The sequence below is a fragment of the Channa argus genome, unplaced genomic scaffold (assembly GCF_033026475.1).
Source record: "Channa argus isolate prfri unplaced genomic scaffold, Channa argus male v1.0 Contig081, whole genome shotgun sequence".
NCBI classification, from domain to species: domain Eukaryota; kingdom Metazoa; phylum Chordata; class Actinopteri; order Anabantiformes; family Channidae; genus Channa; species Channa argus.
The window spans coordinates 26,748-51,777 of record NW_027125300.1 but is presented as its reverse complement, the minus strand read 5'-3'; the positions used below and the strand labels follow the sequence as shown (position 1 = coordinate 51,777).

Here is a 25,030-nt window from a genome sequence, read left to right as displayed (position 1 = left end):
TACCTTCCAGACCCGGATGACTGAGACTCTTTACTGACTTGTACTGTATACTCTACCGATTAGATTTTTTAAGAGAATGAAAATAAAGTGCTTTTGAAGCGATGGTGGTATAGTGGTGAGCATAGCTGCCTTCCAAGCAGTTAACCCGGGTTCGATTCCCGGCCATCGCAGTTGTCTTCTATTTAGCGATTTGAAAATGGTGCGGCCTTTCGGTACTTTCGAAATCTCAAAGTAAGCATCTTCTCTAGAGTGAAGAGATCAAACTTTGAACAGGATCAAGAAAATGCGCTAGGAAAAGAGTCAAGAGTTGTTGTTTTCAAACAATCACGGCTCTAAATGACCTTCATTCCATCGTTAAGTTTGGCCTCCTAATGATTGTCATCTTCCTGGGGATGTATGAAAACCACTACAGCAATGGTGTCTGACACTGCTTACTCTGTTGGAGCGGGTCTTTACATGAACAAGTAGGGATCCGAGAGTCCTTGACAGCCAAATCTGCAAATGCTTCTTTAAAGGTGTTGAAGACGGCTCTTTTTCCTATTCCCATGTGTATGGCTTATGTGCCAGTGCAACTGGGGATGTAGCTCAGTGGTAGAGCGCATGCTTTGCATGTATGAGGCCCTGGGTTCAATCCCCAGCATCTCCACGTGCTTTAACAAAATGATAGTGTCTTTGTTTCTCAGCTGAGAGTGGAAAATAACTGACTTGGGCTTGCTTCATGACCATGGCAAGGCAATGTGACTGGGTGAACTAGCCAACTATCTTTGAGAACATTTTAACGACAAAGAAGTCCATTTGACATGACTTACCTGCCAGACCCTGGGATCAATTCCTGGCATCTCCATGTACTTAAAAAATGACAGTCTGTTTATTCGACACCTGTGAGAGAGTGGATCTCATTCAGGCTGAGGTTCATCTGGGTTTTCAAGTTGCAAAAATTTGAATGACTGTGCCTCCTTGTCTTCCAACTATGCCCAGCTAACTATTGCTCTACCCACTGCCAATTACCTGGATTACGTGTGTTGAGACAGTCACCAATTGGAAGAGAACATTATGCTTTGCCTTATCCCACCCCACCCTAAACTAAGATTCTATCTTTAAGCTCTGATTGGCTGAACAAACCTGATCTAGGTAGTAGCTATTGTGTACAGCCGAAATTGTCAGAAAACAAGCAAGACGAGGGTCCTTGACAACCAAGTCTGGGAATGCTTGCTTACGGGTATTTGAGACTGCTCTATTTCCACTTCCCATGTGATCTTAATCTGTCATGATGTTGTGGATGTAGCTCAGTGGTAGAGCGCATGCTTTGCATGTATGAGGGTTCAATCCCCGGTATCTCCATGTGCTTTAACTAAATGACAGTCTGTTTGTTTCTCACCTGAGAGTGGAAAATGAGTGTCTTGGGCTTACTTCATGACCGTTGCAAGGCAATGTGACTGGGTGCACTAGCCAACTATCTTTGAAACTAAAATGAAGTCCATTTACCTTTGACTTGCCTTCCATCTCCATGTACTTTTAAAAATGACAGTCTGTTTATATGTCACCTGTGAGAGAGCGGATCTGATTCAGGTTGAGGTTCATCCGGGTTTTCAAGTTGGAAAAATTTTCATGACTGATCAGTCAGAATCTTTACGGACTTGTACTGTATACTTTACCAATTTGATTTCTTAAGAGAATAAAAAAAAGGTGCGTTTAAAGTGGTGGTGGTATAGTGGTGAGCATAGCTCCCTCCCCAGCTGTTGACCACGGTTTGATTCCCTGCCCTTGCAGTTGTCTTCTGTTTAGCGATTTGAAATTTGTGTGGTTTTTCGATACTTTAGAAATGTCAAAGTAAACATGTTTGTAGGGTAAAGAGAACAAGCTTTGATCAGGCTAAAGAAAATGCGCTAGGAAAAGAGTCAAGAGTTGTTGGCTTTAAACAATCACGGCTCTAAATGACCTTCATTCCATCGTTAGGTGTGGCCTCCTAATGATCGTCATCTTCCTGGGGATGTATGAAAGCCACTACAGCAATGGTGTCTGACACTGCTTACTCTGTTGGAGCGGGTCTTTACATGAACAAGTAGGGATCCAAGAGTCCTTGACAGCCAAATCTGCAAATTCTTCTTTAAAGGGATTGAAGACGGCTCTATTTCCTATTCCCATGTGTATGGCTTGCATTGGTGTGCAACCAGAGTTGTAACTCAGTGGTAGATGGCATGTGTTGCATGTAGAAGGCCCTGGGATCAATCCCTGGCATCTCCACATGCTTTTAAAAATGCCAGTCTGTTTATTTCTCACTTGTGAGAGAGCGGATCTGATTCAGGTTGAGGTTGATCCGGGTTTTAAAGTTGCAATAAGTTTCATGAAAGAAGCTAATGTACTAAATCTATACTGTCAACGGTCAATGAATCTCTGCAACAAGCGCAGCATCTGAACCAATATTCAGCGCACTGCAGACAAGAGCCAACTATCTTTGAAACTTAACGAAACTCTTTCAACTAAAAAGAAGTCGATTTGACATGACTTACCTTCCAGACCCGGATGACTGAGACTCATTACTGACTGGTACTATATACTCTACCGATTAGATTTTTTAAGAAAATGAAAATGAAATGCTTTTGAAGCGATGGTGGTATAGTGGTGAGCATAGCTGCCTTCCAAGCAGTTGACACGGGTTCGATTCCCGGCCATCGCAGTTGTCTTCTATTTAGCGATTTGAAAATTGTGCGGTCTTTCGGTACTTTCGAAATCTCAAAGTAAGCATCTTCTCTAGAGTGAAGAGATCAAACTTTGATCAGGATCAAGAAAATGCGCTAGGAAAAGAGTCAAGAGTTGTTGTTTTCAAACAATCACGGCTCTAAATGACCTTCATTCCATCGTTAAGTTTGGCCTCCTAATGATTGTCATCTTCCTGGGGATGTATGAAAACCACTACAGCAATGGTGTCTGACACTGCTTACTCTGTTGGAGCGGGTCTTTACATGAACAAGTAGGGATCCGAGAGTCCTTGACAGCCAAATCTGCAAATGCTTCTTTATAGGTGTTGAAGACGGCTCTTTTTCCTATTCCCATGTGTATGGCTTATGTGCCAGTGCAACTGGGGATGTAGCTCAGTGGTAGAGCGCATGCTTTGCATGTATGAGGCCCTGGGTTCAATCCCCAGCATCTCCACGTGCTTTAACAAAATGATAGTGTCTTTGTTTCTCAGCTAAGAGTGGAAAATAACTGACTTGGGCTTGCTTCATGACCATGGCAAGGCAATGTGACTGGGTGAACTAGCCAACTATCTTTGAGAACATTTTAACGACGAAGAAGTCCATTTGACGTGACTTACCTGCCAGACCCTGGGATCAATTCCTGGCATCTCCATGTACTTAAAAAATGACAGTCTGTTTATTCGACACCTGTGAGAGAGTGGATCTCATTCAGGCTGAGGTTCATCCGGGTTTTCAAGTTGCAAAAATTTGAATGACTGTGCCTCCTTGTCTTCCAACTATGCCCAGCTAACTATTGCTCTACCCACTGCCAATTACCTGGATTACGTGTGTTGAGACAGTCACCAATTGGAAGAGAACATTATGCTTTGCCTTATCCCACCCCACCCTAAACTAAGATGCTATCTTTAAGCTCTGATTGGCTGAACAAACCTGATCCAGGTAGTAGGTATTGTGTACAGCCGAAATTGTCAGAAAACAAGCAAGACGAGGGTCCTTGACAACCAAGTCTGGGAATGCTTGCTTACGGGTATTTGAGACTGCTCTATTTCCACTTCCCATGTGATCTTAATCTGTCATGATGTTGGGGATGTAGCTCATTGGTAGAGCGCATGCTTTGCATGTATGAGGGTTCAATCCCCGGTATCTCCATGTGCTTTAATTAAATGACAGTCTGTTTGTTTCTCACCTGAGAGTGGAAAATGAGTGTCTTGGGCTTACTTCATGACCGTTGCAAGGCAATGTGACTGGGTGCACTAGCCAACTATCTTTGAAACTAAAATGAAGTCCATTTAACATGACTTGCCTTCCATCTCCATGTACTTTTAAAAATGACAGTCTGTTTATATGTCACCTGTGAGAGAGCGGATCTGATTCAGGTTGAGGTTCATCCGGGTTTTCAAGTTGGAAAAATTTTCATGACTGATCAGTCAGAATATTTACTGACTTGTACTGTATACTTTACCAATTTGATTTCTTAAGAGAATAAAAAAAAGGTGTGTTTGAAGTGGTGGTGGTATAGTGGTGAGCATAGCTCCCTCCCCAGCCGTTGACCACGGTTTGATTCCCTGCCCTTGCAGTTGTCTTCTGTTTAGCGATTTGAAATTTGTGTGGTTTTTCGATACTTTAGAAATGTCAAAGTAAACATGTTTGTAGGGTAAAGAGAACAAGCTTTGATCAGACTAAAGAAAATGCGCTAGGAAAAGAGTCAAGAGTTGTTGGCTTTAAACAATCACGGCTCTAAAGGACCTTCATTCCATCGTTAGGTGTGGCCTCCTAATGATCGTCATCTTCCTGGGGATGTATGAAAGCCACTACAGCAATGGTGTCTGACACTGCTTACTCTGTTGGAGCGGGTCTTTACATGAACAAGTGGGGATCTGAGAGTCCTTGACAGACAAATCTGCAAATTCTTCTTTAAAGGGATTGAAGACGGCTCTATTTCCTATTCCCATGTGTATGGCTTGCATTGGTGTGCAACCAGAGTTGTAGCTCAGTGGTAGATGGCATGTGTTGCATGTAGAAGGCCCTGGGATCAATCCCTGGCATCTCCACATGCTTTTAAAAATGCCAGTCTGTTTATTTCTCACTTGTGAGAGAGCGGATCTGATTCAGGTTGAGGTTGATCCGGGTTTTAAAGTTGCAATAAGTTTCATGAAAGAAGCTAATGTACTAAATCTATACTGTCAACGGTCAATGAATCTCTGCAACAAGCGCAGCATCTGAACCAATATTCAGCGCACTGCAGACAAGAGCCAACTATCTTTGAAACTTAACGAAACTCTTTCAACTAAAAAGAAGTCGATTTGACATGACTTACCTTCCAGACCCGGATGACTGAGACTCATTACTGACATGTGGTAGAGCGCATGCTTTGCATGTATGAGGCCCTGGGTTCAATCCCCAGCATCTCCACGTGCTTTAACAAAATGATAGTGTCTTTGTTTCTCAGCTAAGAGTGGAAAATAACTGACTTGGGCTTGCTTCATGACCATGGCAAGGCAATGTGACTGGGTGAACTAGCCAACTATCTTTGAGAACATTTTAACGACAAAGAAGTCCATTTGACGTGACTTACCTGCCAGACCCTGGGATCAATTCCTGGCATCTCCATGTACTTAAAAAATGACAGTCTGTTTATTCGACACCTGTGAGAGAGTGGATCTCATTCAGGCTGAGGTTCATCCGGGTTTTCAAGTTGCAAAAATTTGAATGACTGTGCCTCCTTGTCTTCCAACTATGCCCAGCTAACTATTGCTCTACCCACTGCCAATTACCTGGATTACGTGTGTTGAGACAGTCACCAATTGGAAGAGAACATTATGCTTTGCCTTATCCCACCCCACCCTAAACTAAGATGCTATCTTTAAGCTCTGATTGGCTGAACAAACCTGATCCAGGTAGTAGGTATTGTGTACAGCCGAAATTGTCAGAAAACAAGCAAGACGAGGGTCCTTGACAACCAAGTCTGGGAATGCTTGCTTACGGGTATTTGAGACTGCTCTATTTCCACTTCCCATGTGATCTTAATCTGTCATGATGTTGTGGATGTAGCTCAGTGGTAGAGCGCATGCTTTGCATGTATGAGGGTTCAATCCCCGGTATCTCCATGTGCTTTAACTAAATGACAGTCTGTTTGTTTCTCACCTGAGAGTGGAAAATGAGTGTCTTGGGCTTACTTCATGACCGTTGCAAGGCAATGTGACTGGGTGCACTAGCCAACTATCTTTGAAACTAAAATGAAGTCCATTTACCTTTGACTTGCCTTCCATCTCCATGTACTTTTAAAAATGACAGTCTGTTTATATGTCACCTGTGAGAGAGCGGATCTGATTCAGGTTGAGGTTCATCCGGGTTTTCAAGTTGGAAAAATTTTCATGACTGATCAGTCAGAATCTTTACGGACTTGTACTGTATACTTTACCAATTTGATTTCTTAAGAGAATAAAAAAAAGGTGCGTTTAAAGTGGTGGTGGTATAGTGGTGAGCATAGCTCCCTCCCCAGCTGTTGACCACGGTTTGATTCCCTGCCCTTGCAGTTGTCTTCTGTTTAGCGATTTGAAATTTGTGTGGTTTTTCGATACTTTAGAAATGTCAAAGTAAACATGTTTGTAGGGTAAAGAGAACAAGCTTTGATCAGGCTAAAGAAAATGCGCTAGGAAAAGAGTCAAGAGTTGTTGGCTTTAAACAATCACGGCTCTAAATGACCTTCATTCCATCGTTAGGTGTGGCCTCCTAATGATCGTCATCTTCCTGGGGATGTATGAAAGCCACTACAGCAATGGTGTCTGACACTGCTTACTCTGTTGGAGCGGGTCTTTACATGAACAAGTAGGGATCCAAGAGTCCTTGACAGCCAAATCTGCAAATTCTTCTTTAAAGGGATTGAAGACGGCTCTATTTCCTATTCCCATGTGTATGGCTTGCATTGGTGTGCAACCAGAGTTGTAACTCAGTGGTAGATGGCATGTGTTGCATGTAGAAGGCCCTGGGATCAATCCCTGGCATCTCCACATGCTTTTAAAAATGCCAGTCTGTTTATTTCTCACTTGTGAGAGAGCGGATCTGATTCAGGTTGAGGTTGATCCGGGTTTTAAAGTTGCAATAAGTTTCATGAAAGAAGCTAATGTACTAAATCTATACTGTCAACGGTCAATGAATCTCTGCAACAAGCGCAGCATCTGAACCAATATTCAGCGCACTGCAGACAAGAGCCAACTATCTTTGAAACTTAACGAAACTCTTTCAACTAAAAAGAAGTCGATTTGACATGACTTACCTTCCAGACCCGGATGACTGAGACTCATTACTGACTGGTACTATATACTCTACCGATTAGATTTTTTAAGAAAATGAAAATGAAATGCTTTTGAAGCGATGGTGGTATAGTGGTGAGCATAGCTGCCTTCCAAGCAGTTGACACGGGTTCGATTCCCGGCCATCGCAGTTGTCTTCTATTTAGCGATTTGAAAATTGTGCGGTCTTTCGGTACTTTCGAAATCTCAAAGTAAGCATCTTCTCTAGAGTGAAGAGATCAAACTTTGATCAGGATCAAGAAAATGCGCTAGGAAAAGAGTCAAGAGTTGTTGTTTTCAAACAATCACGGCTCTAAATGACCTTCATTCCATCGTTAAGTTTGGCCTCCTAATGATTGTCATCTTCCTGGGGATGTATGAAAACCACTACAGCAATGGTGTCTGACACTGCTTACTCTGTTGGAGCGGGTCTTTACATGAACAAGTAGGGATCCGAGAGTCCTTGACAGCCAAATCTGCAAATGCTTCTTTATAGGTGTTGAAGACGGCTCTTTTTCCTATTCCCATGTGTATGGCTTATGTGCCAGTGCAACTGGGGATGTAGCTCAGTGGTAGAGCGCATGCTTTGCATGTATGAGGCCCTGGGTTCAATCCCCAGCATCTCCACGTGCTTTAACAAAATGATAGTGTCTTTGTTTCTCAGCTAAGAGTGGAAAATAACTGACTTGGGCTTGCTTCATGACCATGGCAAGGCAATGTGACTGGGTGAACTAGCCAACTATCTTTGAGAACATTTTAACGACGAAGAAGTCCATTTGACGTGACTTACCTGCCAGACCCTGGGATCAATTCCTGGCATCTCCATGTACTTAAAAAATGACAGTCTGTTTATTCGACACCTGTGAGAGAGTGGATCTCATTCAGGCTGAGGTTCATCCGGGTTTTCAAGTTGCAAAAATTTGAATGACTGTGCCTCCTTGTCTTCCAACTATGCCCAGCTAACTATTGCTCTACCCACTGCCAATTACCTGGATTACGTGTGTTGAGACAGTCACCAATTGGAAGAGAACATTATGCTTTGCCTTATCCCACCCCACCCTAAACTAAGATGCTATCTTTAAGCTCTGATTGGCTGAACAAACCTGATCCAGGTAGTAGGTATTGTGTACAGCCGAAATTGTCAGAAAACAAGCAAGACGAGGGTCCTTGACAACCAAGTCTGGGAATGCTTGCTTACGGGTATTTGAGACTGCTCTTTTTCCACTTCCCATGTGATCTTAATCTGTCATGATGTTGGGGATGTAGCTCAGTGGTAGAGCGCATGCTTTGCATGTATGAGGGTTCAATCCCCGGTATCTCCATGTGCTTTAATTAAATGACAGTCTGTTTGTTTCTCACCTGAGAGTGGAAAATGAGTGTCTTGGGCTTACTTCATGACCGTTGCAAGGCAATGTGACTGGGTGCACTAGCCAACTATCTTTGAAACTAAAATGAAGTCCATTTAACATGACTTGCCTTCCATCTCCATGTACTTTTAAAAATGACAGTCTGTTTATATGTCACCTGTGAGAGAGCGGATCTGATTCAGGTTGAGGTTCATCCGGGTTTTCAAGTTGGAAAAATTTTCATGACTGATCAGTCAGAATCTTTACTGACTTGTACTGTATACTTTACCAATTTGATTTCTTAAGAGAATAAAAAAAAGGTGTGTTTGAAGTGGTGGTGGTATAGTGGTGAGCATAGCTCCCTCCCCAGCCGTTGACCACGGTTTGATTCCCTGCCCTTGCAGTTGTCTTCTGTTTAGCGATTTGAAATTTGTGTGGTTTTTCGATACTTTAGAAATGTCAAAGTAAACATGTTTGTAGGGTAAAGAGAACAAGCTTTGATCAGTCTAAAGAAAATGCGCTAGGAAAAGAGTCAAGAGTTGTTGGCTTTAAACAATCACGGCTCTAAAGGACCTTCATTCCATCGTTAGGTGTGGCCTCCTAATGATCGTCATCTTCCTGGGGATGTATGAAAGCCACTACAGCAATGGTGTCTGACACTGCTTACTCTGTTGGAGCGGGTCTTTACATGAACAAGTGGGGATCTGAGAGTCCTTGACAGACAAATCTGCAAATTCTTCTTTAAAGGGATTGAAGACGGCTCTATTTCCTATTCCCATGTGTATGGCTTGCATTGGTGTGCAACCAGAGTTGTAGCTCAGTGGTAGATGGCATGTGTTGCATTTAGAAGTCCCTGGGATCAATCCCTGGCATCTCCACATGCTTTTAAAAATGCCAGTCTGTTTATTTCTCACTTGTGAGAGAGCGGATCTGATTCAGGTTGAGGTTGATCCGGGTTTTAAAGTTGCAATAAGTTTCATGAAAGAAGCTAATGTACTAAATCTATACTGTCAACGGTCAATGAATCTCTGCAACAAGCGCAGCATCTGAACCAATATTCAGCGCACTGCAGACAAGAGCCAACTATCTTTGAAACTTAACGAAACTCTTTCAACTAAAAAGAAGTCGATTTGACATGACTTACCTTCCAGACCCGGATGACTGAGACTCATTACTGACATGTGGTAGAGCGCATGCTTTGCATGTATGAGGCCCTGGGTTCAATCCCCAGCATCTCCACGTGCTTTAACAAAATGATAGTGTCTTTGTTTCTCAGCTAAGAGTGGAAAATAACTGACTTGGGCTTGCTTCATGACCATGGCAAGGCAATGTGACTGGGTGAACTAGCCAACTATCTTTGAGAACATTTTAACGACAAAGAAGTCCTTTTGACGTGACTTACCTGCCAGACCCTGGGATCAATTCCTGGCATCTCCATGTACTTAAAAAATGACAGTCTGTTTATTCGACACCTGTGAGAGAGTGGATCTCATTCAGGCTGAGGTTCATCCGGGTTTTCAAGTTGCAAAAATTTGAATGACTGTGCCTCCTTGTCTTCCAACTATGCCCAGCTAACTATTGCTCTACCCACTGCCAATTACCTGGATTACGTGTGTTGAGACAGTCACCAATTGGAAGAGAACATTATGCTTTGCCTTTTCCCACCCCACCCTAAACTAAGATGCTATCTTTAAGCTCTGATTGGCTGAACAAACCTGATCCAGGTAGTAGGTATTGTGTACAGCCGAAATTGTCAGAAAACAAGCAAGACGAGGGTCCTTGACAACCAAGTCTGGGAATGCTTGCTTACGGGTATTTGAGACTGCTCTATTTCCACTTCCCATGTGATCTTAATCTGTCATGATGTTGGGGATGTAGCTCAGTGGTAGAGCGCATGCTTTGCATGTATGAGGGTTCAATCCCCGGTATCTCCATGTGCTTTAACTAAATGACAGTCTGTTTGTTTCTCACCTCAGAGTGGAAAATGAGTGGCTTGGGCTTACTTCATGACCGTTGCAAGGCAATGTGACTGGGTGCACTAGCCAACTATCTTTGAAACTAAAATGAAGTCCATTTAACATGACTTGCCTTCCATCTCCATGTACTTTTAAAAATGACAGTCTGTTTATATGTCACCTGTGAGAGAGCGGATCTGATTCAGGTTGAGGTTCATCCGGGTTTTCAAGTTGGAAAAATTTTCATGACTGATCAGTCAGAATCTTTACTGACTTCTACTGTATACTTTACCAATTTGATTTCTTAAGAGAATAAAAAAAAGGTGTGTTTGAGGTGGTGGTGGTATAGTGGTGAGCATAGCTCCCTCCCCAGCCGTTGACCACGGTTTGATTCCCTGCCCTTGCAGTTGTCTTCTGTTTAGCGATTTGAAATTTGTGTGGTTTTTCGATACTTTAGAAATGTCAAAGTAAACATGTTTGTAGGGTAAAGAGAACAAGCTTTGATCAGGCTAAAGAAAATGCGCTAGGAAAAGAGTAAAGAGTTGTTGGCTTTAAACAATCACGGCTCTAAATGACCTTCATTCCATCGTTAGGTGTGGCCTCCTAATGATCGTCATCTTTCTGGGGATGTATGAAAGCCACTACAGCAATGGTGTCTGACACTGCTTACTCTGTTGGAGCGGGTCTTTACATGAACAAGTAGGGATCCAAGAGTCCTTGACAGCCAATTCTGCAAATTCTTCTTTAAAGGGATTGAAGACGGCTCTATTTCCTATTCCCATGTGTATGGCTTGCATTGGTGTGCAACCAGAGTTGTGGCTCAGTGGTAGATGGCATGTGTTGCATGTAGAAGGCCCTGGGATCAATCCCTGGCATCTCCACATGCTTTTAAAAATGCCAGTCTGTTTATTTCTCACTTGTGAGAGAGCGGATCTGATTCAGGTTGAGGTTGATCCGGGTTTTAAAGTTGCAATAAGTTTCATGAAAGAAGCTAATGTACTAAATCTATACTGTCAACGGTCAATGAATCTCTGCAACAAGCGCAGCATCTGAACCAATATTCAGCGCACTGCAGACAAGAGCCAACTATCTTTGAAACTTAACGAAACTCTTTCAACTAAAAAGAAGTCCATTTGACATGACTTACCTTCCAGACCCTGGGATCAATTCCTGGCATCTCCATGTACTTAAAAAATGACAGTCTGTTTATTCGACACCTGTGAGAGAGTGGATCTCATTCAGGCTGAGGTTCATCCGGGTTTTCAAGTTGCAAAAATTTGAATGACTGTGCCTCCTTGTCTTCCAACAATGCCCAGCTAACTATTGCTCTACCCACTGCCAATTACCTGGATTACGTGTGTTGAGACAGTCACCAATTGGAAGAGAACATTATGCTTTGCCTTATCCCACCCCACCCTAAACTAAGATTCTATCTTTAAGCTCTGATTGGCTGAACAAACCTGATCTAGGTAGTAGGTATTGTGTACAGCCGAAATTGTCAGAAAACAAGCAAGACGAGGGTCCTTGACAACCAAGTCTGGGAATGCTTGCTTACGGGTATTTGAGACTGCTCTATTTCCACTTCCCATGTGATCTTAATCTGTCATGATGTTGTGGATGTAGCTCAGTGGTAGAGCGCATGCTTTGCATGTATGAGGGTTCAATCCCCGGTATCTCCATGTGCTTTAACTAAATGACAGTCTGTTTGTTTCTCACCTGAGAGTGGAAAATGAGTGTCTTGGGCTTACTTCATGACTGTTGTAAGGCAATGTGACTGGGTGCACTAGCCAACTATCTTTGAAACTAAAATGAAGTCCATTTACCTTTGACTTGCCTTCCATCTCCATGTACTTTTAAAAATGACAGTCTGTTTATATGTCACCTGTGAGAGAGCGGATCTGATTCAGGTTGAGGTTCATCCGGGTTTTCAAGTTGGAAAAATTTTCATGACTGATCAGTCAGAATCTTTACGGACTTGTACTGTATACTTTACCAATTTGATTTCTTAAGAGAATAAAAAAAAGGTGCGTTTGAAGTGGTGGTGGTATAGTGGTGAGCATAGCTCCCTCCCCAGCTGTTGACCACGGTTTGATTCCCTGCCCTTGCAGTTGTCTTCTGTTTAGCGATTTGAAATTTGTGTGGTTTTTCGATACTTTAGAAATGTCAAAGTAAACATGTTTGTAGGGTAAAGAGAACAAGCTTTGATCAGGCTAAAGAAAATGCGCTAGGAAAAGAGTCAAGAGTTGTTGGCTTTAAACAATCACGGCTCTAAATGACCTTCATTCCATCGTTAGGTGTGGCCTCCTAATGATCGTCATCTTCCTGGGGATGTATGAAAGCCACTACAGCAATGGTGTCTGACACTGCTTACTCTGTTGGAGCGGGTCTTTACATGAACAAGTAGGGATCCAAGAGTCCTTGACAGCCAATTCTGCAAATTCTTCTTTAAAGGGATTGAAGACGGCTCTATTTCCTATTCCCATGTGTATGGCTTGCATTGGTGTGCAACCAGAGTTGTAACTCAGTGGTAGATGGCATGTGTTGCATGTAGAAGGCCCTGGGATCAATCCCTGGCATCTCCACATGCTTTTAAAAATGCCAGTCTGTTTATTTCTCACTTGTGAGAGAGCGGATCTGATTCAGGTTGAGGTTGATCCGGGTTTTAAAGTTGCAATAAGTTTCATGAAAGAAGCTAATGTACTAAATCTATACTGTCAACGGTCAATGAATCTCTGCAACAAGCGCAGCATCTGAACCAATATTCAGCGCACTGCAGACAAGAGCCAACTATCTTTGAAACTTAACGAAACTCTTTCAACTAAAAAGAAGTCCATTTGACATGACTTACCTTCCAGACCCGGATGACTGAGACTCATTAACGACTTGTACTGTATACTCTACCGATTAGATTTTTTAAGAAAATGAAAATAAAATGCTTTTGAAGCGATGGTGGTATAGTGGTGAGCATAGCTACCTTCCAAGCAGTTGACCCGGGTTCCATTCCTGGCCATCGCAGTTGTCTTCTATTTAGCGATTTGAAAATTGTGCGGTCTTTCGGTACTTTCGAAATCTCAAAGTAAGCATCTTCTCTAGAGTGAAGAGATCAAACTTTGATCAGGATCAAAAAAATGCGCTAGGAAAAGAGTCAAGAGTTGTTGTTTTCAAACAATCACGGCTCTAAATGACCTTCATTCCATCGTTAAGTTTGGCCTCCTAATGATTGTCATCTTCCTGGGTATGTATGAAAACCACTACAGCAATGGTGTCTGACACTGCTTACTTCTTTGGAGCGGGTCTTTACATGAACAAGTAGGGATCCGAGAGTCCTTGACAGCCAAATCTGCAAATGCTTCTTTAAAGGTGTTGAAGACGGCTCTTTTTCCTATTCCCATGTGTATGGCTTATGTGCCAGTGCAACTGGGGATGTAGCTCAGTGGTAGAGCGCATGCTTTGCATGTATGAGGCCCTGGGTTCAATCCCCAGCATCTCCACGTGCTTTAACAAAATGATAGTGTCTTTGTTTCTCAGCTGAGAGTGGAAAATAACTGACTTGGGCTTGCTTCATGACCATGGCAAGGCAATGTGACTGGGTGAACTAGCCAATTATCTTTGAGAACATTTTAACGACAAAGAAGTCCATTTGACATGACTTACCTGCCAGACCCTGGAATCAATTCCTGGCATCTCCATGTACTTAAAAAATGACAGTCTGTTTATTCGACACTTGTGAGAGAGTGGATCTCATTCAGTCTGAGGTACATCCGGGTTTTAAAGTTGCAAAAATTGGAATGACTGTGCCTCCTTGTCTTCCAACTATGCCCAGCTAACTATTGCTCTACCCACTGCCAATTACCTGGATTACGTGTGTTGAGACAGTCACCAATTGGAAGAGAACATTATGCTTTGCCTTATCCCACCCCACCCTAAACTAAGATTCTATCTTTAAGCTCTGATTGGCTGAACAAACCTGATCCAGGTAGTAGGTATTGTGTACAGCCGAAATTGTCAGAAAACAAGCAAGACGAGGGTCCTTGACAACCAAGTCTGGGAATGCTTGCTTACGGGTATTTGAGACTGCTCTATTTCCACCTCCCATGTGATCTTAATCCGTCATGATGTTGTGGATGTAGCTCAGTGGTAGAGCGCATGCTTTGCATGTATGAGGGTTCAATCCCCGGTATCTCCATGTGCTTTAACTAAATGACAGTCTGTTTGTTTCTCACCTGAGAGTGGAAAATGAGTGTCTTGGGCTTACTTCATGACCGTTGCAAGGCAATGTGACTGGGTGCACTAGCCAACTATCTTTGAAACTAAAATAAAGTCCATTTACCTTTGACTTGCCTTCCATCTCCATGTACTTTTAAAAATGACAGTCTGTTTATATGTCACCTGTGAGAGAGCGGATCTGATTCAGGTTGAGGTTCATCCGGGTTTTCAAGTTGGAAAAATTTTCATGACTGATCAGTCAGAATCTTTACTGACTTGTACTGTATACTTTACCAATTTGATTTCTTAAGAGAATTAAAAAAAGGTGCGTTTGAAGTGGTGGTGGTATAGTGGTGAGCATAGCTCCCTCCCCAGCCGTTGACCACGGTTTGATTCCCTGCCCTTGCAGTTGTCTTCTGTTTAGCGATTTGAAATTTGTGTGGTTTTTCGATACTTTAGAAATGTCAAAGTAAACATGTTTGTAGGGTAAAGAGAACAAGCTTTGATCAGGCTAAAGAAAATGCGCTAGGAAAAGAGTCAAGAGTTGTTGGCTTTAAACAATCACGGCTCTAAAGGACCTTCATTCAATCGTTAGGTGTGGCCTCCTAATGATCGTCATCTTCCTGGGGATGTATGAAAGCCACTACAGCAATGGAGTCTGACACTGCTTACTCTGTTGGAGCAGGTCTTTACATGAACAAGTGGGGATCCGAGAGTCCTTGACAGCCAAATCTGCAAATTCTTCTTTAAAGGGATTGAAGACGGCTCTATTTCCTATTCCCATGTGTATGGCTTGCATTGGTGTGCAACCAGAGTTGTATCTCAGTGGTACATGGCATGTGTTGCATGTAGAAGGCCCTGGGATTAATCCCTGGCATCTCCATATGCTTTTAAAAATGCCAGTCTGTTTATTTCTCACTTGTGAGAGAGCGGATCTGATTCAGGTTGAGGTTGATCCGGGTTTTAAAGTTGCAATAAGTTTCATGAAAGAAGCTAATGTACTAAATCTATACTGTCAACGGTCAATGAATCTCTGCAACAAGCGCAGCATCTGAACCAATATTCAGCGCACTGCAGACAAGAGCCAACTATCTTTGAAACTTAACGAAACTCTTTCAACTAAAAAGAAGTCCATTTGACATGACTTACCTTCCAGACCCGGATGACTGAGACTCTTTACCGACTTGTACTGTATACTCTACCGATTAGATTTTTTAAGGGAATGAAAATAAAATGCTTTTGAAGCGATGGTGGTATAGTGGTGAGCATAGCTGCCTTCCAAGCAGTTGACCCGGGTTCGATTCCCGGCCATCGCAGTTGTCTTCTATTTAGCGATTTGAAAATTGTGCGGTCTTTCGGTACTTTCGAAATCTCAAAGTAAGCATCTTCTCTAGAGTGAAGAGATCAAAATTTGATCAGGATCAAGAAAATGCGCTAGGAAAAGAGTCAAGAGTTGTTGTTTTCAAACAATCACGGCTCTAAATGACCTTCATTCCATCGTTAAGTTTGGCCTCCTAATGATTGTCATCTTCCTGGGGATGTATGAAAGCCACTACAGCAATGGTGTCTGACACTGCTTACTCTGTTGGAACGGGTCTTTACATGAACAAGTAGGGATCCGAGAGTCCTTGACAGCCAAATCTGCAAATGCTTCTTTAAAGGTGTTGAAGACGGCTCTTTTTCCTATTCCCATGTGTATGGCTTATGTGCCAGTGCAACTGGGGATGTAGCTCAGTGGTAGAGCGCATGCTTTGCATGTATGAGGCCCTGGGTTCAATCCCCAGCATCTCCACGTGCTTTAACAAAATGATAGTGTCTTTGTTTCTCAGCTGAGAGTGGAAAATAACTGACTTAGACTTGCTTCATGACCATGGCAAGGCAATGTGACTGGGTGAACTAGCCAACTATCTTTGAGAACATTTTAACGACAAAGAAGTCCATTTGACATGACTTACCTGCCAGACCCTGGGATCAATCCCTGGGATCAATTCCTGGCATCTCCATGTACTTAAAAAATGACAGTCTGTTTATTCGACACCTGTGAGAGAGTGGATCTCATTCAGGCTGAGGTTCATCTGGGTTTTCAAGTTGCAAAAATTTGAATGACTGTGCCTCCTTGTCTTCCAACTATGCCCAGCTAACTATTGCTCTACCCACTGCCAATTACCTGGATTACGTGTGTTGAGACAGTCACCAATTGGAAGAGAACATTATGCTTTGCCTTATCCCACCCCACCCTAAACTAAGATGCTATCTTTAAGCTCTGATTGGCTGAACAAACCTGATCCAGGTAGTAGGTATTGTGTACAGCCGAAATTGTCAGAAAAAAAGCAAGACGAGGGTCCTTGACAACCAAGTCTGGGAATGCTTGCTTACGGGTATTTGAGACTGCTCTATTTCCACTTCCCATGTGATCTTAATCTGTCATGATGTTGGGGATGTAGCTCAGTGGTAGAGCGCATGCTTTGCATGTATGAGGGTTCAATCCCCGGTATCTCCATGTGCTTTAATTAAATGACAGTCTGTTTGTTTCTCACCTGAGAGTGGAAAATGAGTGTCTTGGGCTTACTTCATGACCGTTGCAAGGCAATGTGACTGGGTGCACTAGCCAACTATCTTTGAAACTAAAATGAAGTCCATTTAACATGACTTGCCTTCCATCTCCATGTACTTTTAAAAATGACAGTCTGTTTATATGTCACCTGTGAGAGAGCGGATCTGATTCAGGTTGAGGTTCATCCGGGTTTTCAAGTTGGAAAAATTTTCATGACTGATCAGTCAGAATCTTTACTGACTTCTACTGTATACTTTACCAATTTGATTTCTTAAAAGAATAAAAAAAGGTGTGTTTGAGGTGGTGGTGGTATAGTGGTGAGCATAGCTCCCTCCCCAGCCGTTGACCACGGTTTGATTCCCTGCCCTTGCAGTTGTCTTCTGTTTAGCGATTTGAAATTTGTGTGGTTTTTCGATACTTTAGAAATGTCAAAGTAAACATGTTTGTAGGGTAAAGAGAACAAGCTTTGATCAGGCTAAAGAAAATGCGCTAGGAAAAGAGTCAAGAGTTGTTGGCTTTAAACAATCACGGCTCTAAATGACCTTCATTCCATCGTTAGGTGTGGCCTCCTAATGATCGTCATCTTCCTGGGGATGTATGAAAGCCACTACAGCAATGGTGTCTGACACTGCTTACTCTGTTAGAGCGAGTCTTTACATGAACAAGTAGGGATCCGAGAGTCGTTGACAGCCAAATCTGCAAATTCTTCTTTAAAGGGATTGAAGACGGCTCTATTTCCTATTCCCATGTGTATGGCTTGCATTGGTGTGCAACCAGAGATGTAGCTCAGTGGTAGATGGCATGTGTTGCATGTAAAAGGCCTTGGGATCAATCCCTGGCATCTCCACATGCTTTTAAAAATGCCAGTCTGTTTATTTCTCACTTGTGAGAGAGCGGATCTGATTCAGGTTGAGGTTGATCCGGGTTTTAAAGTTGCAATAAGTTTCATGAAAGAAGCTAATGTTCTAAACCTATACTGTCAACAGTCAATGAATCTCTGCAACAAGCGCAGCATCTGAACCAATATTCAGCGCACTGCAGACAAGAGCCAACTATCTTTGAAACTTAACGAAACTCTTTCAACTAAAAAGAAGTCCATTTGACATGACTTACCTTCCAGACCCGGATGACTGAGACTCATTACTGACTTGTACTGTATACTCTACCGATTAGATTTTTTAAGAGAATGAAAATAAAGTGCTTTTGAAGCGATGGTGGTATAGTGGTGAGCATAGCTGCCTTCCAAGCAGTTGACCCGGGTTCGATTCCCGGCCATCGCAGTTGTCTTCTATTTAGCGATTTGAAAATGGTGCGGCCTTTCGGTACTTTCGAAATCTCAAAGTAAGCATCTTCTCTAGAGTGAAGAGATCAAACTTTGAACAGGATCAAGAAAATGCGCTAGGAAAAGAGTCAAGAGTTGTTGTTTTCAAACAATCACGGCTCTAAATGACCTTCATTCCATCGTTAAGTTTGGCCTCCTAATGATTGTCATCTTCCTGGGGATGTATGAAAACCACTACAGCAATGGTGTCTGACACTCCTTACTCTGTTGGAGCGGGTCTTTACATGAACAAGTAGGGATCCGAGAGTCCTTGACAGCCAAATCTGCAAATGCTTCTTTAAAGGTGTTGAAGACGGCTCTTTTTCCTATTCGCATGTGTATGGCTTATGTGCCAGTGCAACTGGGGATGTAGCTCAGTGGTAGAGCGCATGCTTTGCATGTATGAGGCCCTGGGTTCAATCCCCAGCATCTCCACGTGCTTTAACAAAACGATAGTGGCTTTGTTTCTCAGCTGAGAGTGGAAAATAACTGACTTGGGCTTGCTTCATGACCATGGCAAGGCAATGTGACTGGGTGAACTAGCCAACTATCTTTGAGAACATTTTAACGACAAAGAAGTCCATTTGACATGACTTACCTGCCAGACCCTGGAATCAATTCCTGGCATCTCCATGTACTTAAAAAATGACAGTCTGTTTATTCGACACTTGTGAGAGAGTGGATCTCATTCAGGCTGAGGTTCATCCGGGTTTTCAAGTTGCAAAAATTTGAATGACTGTGCCTCCTTGTCTTCCAACTATGCCCAGCTAACTATTGCTCTACCCACTGCCAATTACCTGGATTACGTGTGTTGAGACAGTCACCAATTGGAAGAGAACATTATGCTTTGCCTTATCCCACCCCACCCTAAACTAAGATGCTATCTTTAAGCTCTGATTGGCTGAACAAACCTGATCCAGGTAGTAGGTATTGTGTACAGCCGAAATTGTCAGAAAACAAGCAAGACGAGGGTCCTTGACAACCAAGTCTGGGAATGCTTGCTTACGGGTATTTGACACTGCTCTATTTCCACTTCCCATGTGATCTTAATCTGTCATGATGTTGGGGATGTAGCTCAGTGGTAGAGCGCATGCTTTGCATGTATGAGGGTTAAATCCCCGGTATCTCCATGTGCTTTAACTAAATGACAGTCTGTTTGTTTCTCACCTGAGAGTGGAAAATGAGTGTCTTGGGCTTACTTCATGACCGTTGCAAGGCAATGTGACTGGGTGCACTAGCCAACTATCTTTGAAACTAAAATGAAGTCCATTTAACATGACTTGCCTTCCATCTCCATGTACTTTTAAAAATGACAGTCTGTTTATATGTCACCTGTGAGAGAGCGGATCTGATTCAGGTTGAGGTTCATCCGGGTTTTCAAGTTGGAAAAATTTTCATGACTGATCAGTCAGAATCTTTACTGACTTCTACTGTATACTTTACCAATTTGATTTCTTAAGAGAATAAAAAAAAGGTGTGTTTGAGGTGGTGGTGGTATAGTGGTGAGCATAGCTCCCTCCCCAGCCGTTGACCACGGTTTGATTCCCTGCCCTTGCAGTTGTCTTCTGTTTAGCGATTTGAAATTTGTGTGGTTTTTCGATACTTTAGAAATGTCAAAGTAAACATGTTTGTAGGGTAAAGAGAACAAGCTTTGATCAGGCTAAAGAAAATGCGCTAGGAAAAGAGTCAAGAGTTGTTGGCTTTAAACAATCACGGCTCTAAATGACCTTCATTCCATCGTTAGGTGTGGCCTCCTAATGATCGTCATCTTTCTGGGGATGTATGAAAGCCACTACAGCAATGGTGTCTGACACTGCTTACTCTGTTGGAGCGGGTCTTTACATGAACAAGTAGGGATCCGAGAGTCCTTGACAGCCAAATCTGCAAATGCTTCTTTAAAGGTGTTGAAGACGGCTCTTTTTCCTATTCCCATGTGTATGGCTTATGTGCCAGTGCAACTGGGGATGTAGCTCAGTGGTAGAGCGCATGCTTTGCATGTATGAGGCCCTGGGTTCAATCCCCAGCATCTCCACGTGCTTTAACAAAATGATAGTGTCTTTGTTTCTCAGCTGAGAGTGGAAAATAACTGACTTGGGCTTGCTTCATGACCATGGCAAGGCAATGTGACTGGGTGAACTAGCCAATTATCTTTGAGAACATTTTAACGACAAAGAAGTCCATTTGACATGACTTACCTGCCAGACCCTGGAATCAATTCCTGGCATCTCCATGTACTTAAAAAATGACAGTCTGTTTATTCGACACTTGTGAGAGAGTGGATCTCATTCAGTCTGAGGTTCATCCGGGTTTTAAAGTTGCAAAAATTTGAATGACTGTGCCTCCTTGTCTTCCAACTATGCCCAGCTAACTATTGCTCTACCCACTGCCAATTACCTGGATTACGTGTGTTGAGACAGTCACCAATTGGAAGAGAACATTATGCTTTGCCTTATCCCACCCCACCCTAAACTAAGATTCTATCTTTAAGCTCTGATTGGCTGAACAAACCTGATCCAGGTAGTAGGTATTGTGTACAGCCGAAATTGTCAGAAAACAAGCAAGACGAGGGTCCTTGACAACCAAGTCTGGGAATGCTTGCTTACGGGTATTTGAGACTGCTCTATTTCCACCTCCCATGTGATCTTAATCTGTCATGATGTTGGGGATGTAGCTCAGTGGTAGAGCGCATGCTTTGCATGTATGAGGGTTCAATCCCCGGTATCTCCATGTGCTTTAACTAAATGACAGTCTGTTTGTTTCTCACCTGAGAGTGGAAAATGAGTGTCTTGGGCTTACTTCATGACCGTTGCAAGGCAATGTGACTGGGTGCACTAGCCAACTATCTTTGAAACTAAAATGAAGTCCATTTACCTTTGACTTGCCTTCCATCTCCATGTACTTTTAAAAATGACAGTCTGTTTATATGTCACCTGTGAGAGAGCGGATCTGATTCAGGTTGAGGTTCATCCGGGTTTTCAAGTTGGAAAAATTTTCATGACTGATCAGTCAGAATCTTTACTGACTTGTACTGTATACTTTACCAATTTGATTTCTTAAGAGAATTAAAAAAAGGTGCGTTTGAAGTGGTGGTGGTATAGTGGTGAGCATAGCTCCCTCCCCAGCCGTTGACCACGGTTTGATTCCCTGCCCTTGCAGTTGTCTTCTGTTTAGCGATTTGAAATTTGTGTGGTTTTTCGATACTTTAGAAATGTCAAAGTAAACATGTTTGTAGGGTAAAGAGAACAAGCTTTGCTCAGGCTAAAGAAAATGCGCTAGGAAAAGAGTCAAGAGTTGTTGGCTTTAAACAATCAAGGCTCTAAAGGACCTTCATTCAATCGTTAGGTGTGGCCTCCTAATGATCGTCATCTTCCTGGGGATGTATGAAAGCCACTACAGCAATGGAGTCTGACACTGCTTACTCTGTTGGAGCAGGTCTTTACATGAACAAGTGGGGATCCGAGAGTCCTTGACAGCCAAATCTTCAAATTCTTCTTTAAAGGGATTGAAGACGGCTCTATTTCCTATTCCCATGTGTATGGCTTGCATTGGTGTGCAACCAGAGTTGTATCTCAGTGGTACATGGCATGTGTTGCATGTAGAAGGCCCTGGGATTAATCCCTGGCATCTCCATATGCTTTTAAAAATGCCAGTCTGTTTATTTCTCACTTGTGAGAGAGCGGATCTGATTCAGGTTGAGGTTGATCCGGGTTTTAAAGTTGCAATAAGTTTCATGAAAGAAGCTAATGTACTAAATCTATACTGTCAACGGTCAATGAATCTCTGCAACAAGCGCAGCATCTGAACCAATATTCAGCGCACTGCAGACAAGAGCCAGCTATCTTTGAAACTTAACGAAACTCTTTCAACTAAAAAGAAGTCCATTTGACATGACTTACCTTCCAGACCCGGATGACTGAGACTCTTTACTGACTTGTACTGTATACTCTACCGATTAGATTTTTTAAGAGAATGAAAATAAAGTGCTTTTGAAGCGATGGTGGTATAGTGGTGAGCATAGCTGCCTTCCAAGCAGTTGACCCGGGTTTGATTCCCGGCCATCGCAGTTGTCTTCTATTTAGCGATTTGAAAATTGTGCGGCCTTTCGGTACTTTCGAAATCTCAAAGTAAGCATCTTCTGTAGAGTGAAGAGATCACACTTTGATCAGGATCAAGAAAATGCGCTAGGAAAAGAGTCAAGGGTTGTTGTTTTCAAACAATCACGGCTCTAAATGACCTTCATTCCATCGTTAAGTTTGGCCTCCTAATGATTGTCATCTTCCTGGGGATGTATGAAAACCACTACAGCAATGGTGTCTGACACTGCTTACTCTGTTGGAGCGGGTCTTTACATGAACAAGTAGGGATCCGAGAGTCCTTGACAGCCAAATCTGCAAATGCTTCTTTAAAGGTGTTGAAGACGGCTCTTTTTCCTATTCCCATGTGTATGGCTTATGTGCCAGTGCAACTGGGGATGTAGCTCAGTGGTAGAGCGCATGCTTTGCATGTATGAGGCCCTGGGTTCAATCCCCAGCATCTCCACGTGCTTTAACAAAATGATAGTGTCTTTGTTTCTCAGCTAAGAGTGGAAAATAACTGACTTGGGCTTGCTTCATGACCATGGCAAGGCAATGTGACTGGGTGAACTAGCCAACTATCTTTGAGAACATTTCAACGACAAAGAAGTCCATTTGACTCCATCTCCATGTACTTTTAAAAATGACAGTTTGTTTATATGTCACCTGTGAGAGAGCGGATCTGATTCAGGTTGAGGTTCATCCGGGTTTTCAAGTTGGAAAAATTTTCATGACTGATCAGTCAGAATCTTTACGGACTTGTACTGTATACTTTACCAATTTGATTTCTTAAGAGAATAAAAAAAAGGTGCGTTTGAAGTGGTGGTGGTATAGTGGTGAGCATAGCTCCCTCCCCAGCTGTTGACCACGGTTTGATTCCCTGCCCTTGCAGTTGTCTTCTGTTTAGCGATTTGAAATTTGTGTGGTTTTTCGATACTTTAGAAATGTCAAAGTAAACATGTTTGTAGGGTAAAGAGAACAAGCTTTGATCAGGCTAAAGAAAATGCGCTAGGAAAAGAGTCAAGAGTTGTTGGCTTTAAACAATCACGGCTCTAAATGACCTTCATTCCATCGTTAGGTGTGACCTCCTAATGATCGTCATCTTCCTGGGGATGTATGAAAGCCACTACAGCAATGGTGTCTGACACTGCTTACTCTGTTGGAGCGGGTCTTTACATGAACAAGTAGGGATCCAAGAGTCCTTGACAGCCAAATCTGCAAATTCTTCTTTAAAGGGATTGAAGACGGCTCTATTTCCTATTCCCATGTGTATGGCTTGCATTGGTGTGCAACCAGAGTTGTAACTCAGTGGTAGATGGCATGTGTTGCAAGTAGAAGGCCCTGGGATCAATCCCTGGCATCTCCACATGCTTTTAAAAATGCCAGTCTGTTTATTTCTCACTTGTGAGAGAGCGGATCTGATTCAGGTTGAGGTTGATCCGGGTTTTAAAGTTGCAATAAGTTTCATGAAAGAAGCTAATGTACTAAATCTATACTGTCAACGGTCAATGAATCTCTGCAACAAGCGCAGCATCTGAACCAATATTCAGCGCACTGCAGACAAGAGCCAACTATCTTTGAAACTTAACGAAACTCTTTCAACTAAAAAGAAGTCCATTTGACATGACTTACCTTCCAGACCCGGATGACTGAGACTCATTACTGACTTGTACTGTATACTCTACCGATTAGATTTTTCAAGAAAATGAAAATAAAATGCTTTTGAAGCGATGGTGGTATAGTGGTGAGCATAGCTGCCTTCCAAGCAGTTGACCCGGGTTCGATTCCCGGCCATCGCAGTTGTCTTCTATTTAGCGATTTGAAAATTGTGCGGTCTTTCGGTACTTTCGAAATCTCAAAGTAAGCATCTTCTCTAGAGTGAAGAGATCAAACTTTGATCAGGATCAAAAAAATGCGCTAGGAAAAGAGTCAAGAGTTGTTGTTTTCAAACAATCACGGCTCTAAATGACCTTCATTCATTGGTGTCTGACACTGCTTACTTCTTTGGAGCGGGTCTTTACATGAACAAGTAGGGATCCGAGAGTCCTTGACAGCCAAATCTGCAAATGCCAGACCCTGGGATCAATTCCTGGCATCTCCATGTACTTAAAAAATGACAGTCTGTTTATTCGACACCTGTGAGAGAGTGGATCTCATTCAGGCTGAGGTTCATCTGGGTTTTCAAGTTGCAAAAATTTGAATGACTGTGCCTCCTTGTCTTCCAACTATGCCCAGCTAACTATTGCTCTACCCACTGCCAATTACCTATTTAGCGATTTGAAAATTGTGCGGTCTTTCGGTACTTTCGAAATCTCAAAGTAAGCATCTTCTCTAGAGTGAAGAGAACAAGCTTTGATCAGGCTAAAGAAAATGCGCTAGGAAAAGAGTCAAGAGTTGTTGGCTTTAAACAATCACGGCTCTAAAGGACCTTCATTCAATCGTTAGGTGTTGCCTCCTAATGATCGTCATCTTCCTGGGGATGTATGAAAGCCACTACAGCAATGGAGTCTGACACTGCTTACTCTGTTGGAGCAGGTCTTTACATGAACAAGTGGGGATCCGAGAGTCCTTGACAGCCAAATCT

At 42.6% G+C, this 25,030-nt stretch overlaps 15 non-coding genes across 15 annotated transcripts; all 15 read left to right on the top strand.

Moving 5' to 3' along the window:
• Positions 1–98: 98 nt before the first annotated feature.
• trnag-ucc (transfer RNA glycine (anticodon UCC)) lies at positions 99–170 on the top strand. Its single transcript has one exon. It is a non-coding gene; the product is annotated as a tRNA-Gly (tRNA).
• Positions 171–574: 404 nt separating this feature from the next.
• On the top strand, positions 575–646 carry trnaa-ugc (transfer RNA alanine (anticodon UGC)). The gene has a single exon. It is a non-coding gene; the product is annotated as a tRNA-Ala (tRNA).
• A 1,959-nt stretch (positions 647–2,605) lies between these two features.
• On the top strand, positions 2,606–2,677 carry trnag-ucc (transfer RNA glycine (anticodon UCC)). The gene has a single exon. It is a non-coding gene; the product is annotated as a tRNA-Gly (tRNA).
• A 404-nt stretch (positions 2,678–3,081) lies between these two features.
• Positions 3,082–3,153, top strand: trnaa-ugc (transfer RNA alanine (anticodon UGC)). Its single transcript has one exon. It is a non-coding gene; the product is annotated as a tRNA-Ala (tRNA).
• A 3,917-nt stretch (positions 3,154–7,070) lies between these two features.
• trnag-ucc (transfer RNA glycine (anticodon UCC)) lies at positions 7,071–7,142 on the top strand. Its single transcript has one exon. It is a non-coding gene; the product is annotated as a tRNA-Gly (tRNA).
• A 404-nt stretch (positions 7,143–7,546) lies between these two features.
• Positions 7,547–7,618, top strand: trnaa-ugc (transfer RNA alanine (anticodon UGC)). Its single transcript has one exon. It is a non-coding gene; the product is annotated as a tRNA-Ala (tRNA).
• A 6,093-nt stretch (positions 7,619–13,711) lies between these two features.
• trnaa-ugc (transfer RNA alanine (anticodon UGC)) lies at positions 13,712–13,783 on the top strand. Its single transcript has one exon. It is a non-coding gene; the product is annotated as a tRNA-Ala (tRNA).
• Positions 13,784–15,742: 1,959 nt separating this feature from the next.
• On the top strand, positions 15,743–15,814 carry trnag-ucc (transfer RNA glycine (anticodon UCC)). The gene has a single exon. It is a non-coding gene; the product is annotated as a tRNA-Gly (tRNA).
• A 404-nt stretch (positions 15,815–16,218) lies between these two features.
• Positions 16,219–16,290, top strand: trnaa-ugc (transfer RNA alanine (anticodon UGC)). Its single transcript has one exon. It is a non-coding gene; the product is annotated as a tRNA-Ala (tRNA).
• Positions 16,291–18,260: 1,970 nt separating this feature from the next.
• Positions 18,261–18,332, top strand: trnag-ucc (transfer RNA glycine (anticodon UCC)). The gene has a single exon. It is a non-coding gene; the product is annotated as a tRNA-Gly (tRNA).
• Positions 18,333–18,736: 404 nt separating this feature from the next.
• Positions 18,737–18,808, top strand: trnaa-ugc (transfer RNA alanine (anticodon UGC)). The gene has a single exon. It is a non-coding gene; the product is annotated as a tRNA-Ala (tRNA).
• A 1,525-nt stretch (positions 18,809–20,333) lies between these two features.
• Positions 20,334–20,405, top strand: trnaa-ugc (transfer RNA alanine (anticodon UGC)). The gene has a single exon. It is a non-coding gene; the product is annotated as a tRNA-Ala (tRNA).
• Positions 20,406–22,364: 1,959 nt separating this feature from the next.
• trnag-ucc (transfer RNA glycine (anticodon UCC)) lies at positions 22,365–22,436 on the top strand. Its single transcript has one exon. It is a non-coding gene; the product is annotated as a tRNA-Gly (tRNA).
• Positions 22,437–22,840: 404 nt separating this feature from the next.
• trnaa-ugc (transfer RNA alanine (anticodon UGC)) lies at positions 22,841–22,912 on the top strand. Its single transcript has one exon. It is a non-coding gene; the product is annotated as a tRNA-Ala (tRNA).
• Positions 22,913–24,173: 1,261 nt separating this feature from the next.
• Positions 24,174–24,245, top strand: trnag-ucc (transfer RNA glycine (anticodon UCC)). Its single transcript has one exon. It is a non-coding gene; the product is annotated as a tRNA-Gly (tRNA).
• The last annotated feature ends 785 nt before the right edge of the window (positions 24,246–25,030 follow it).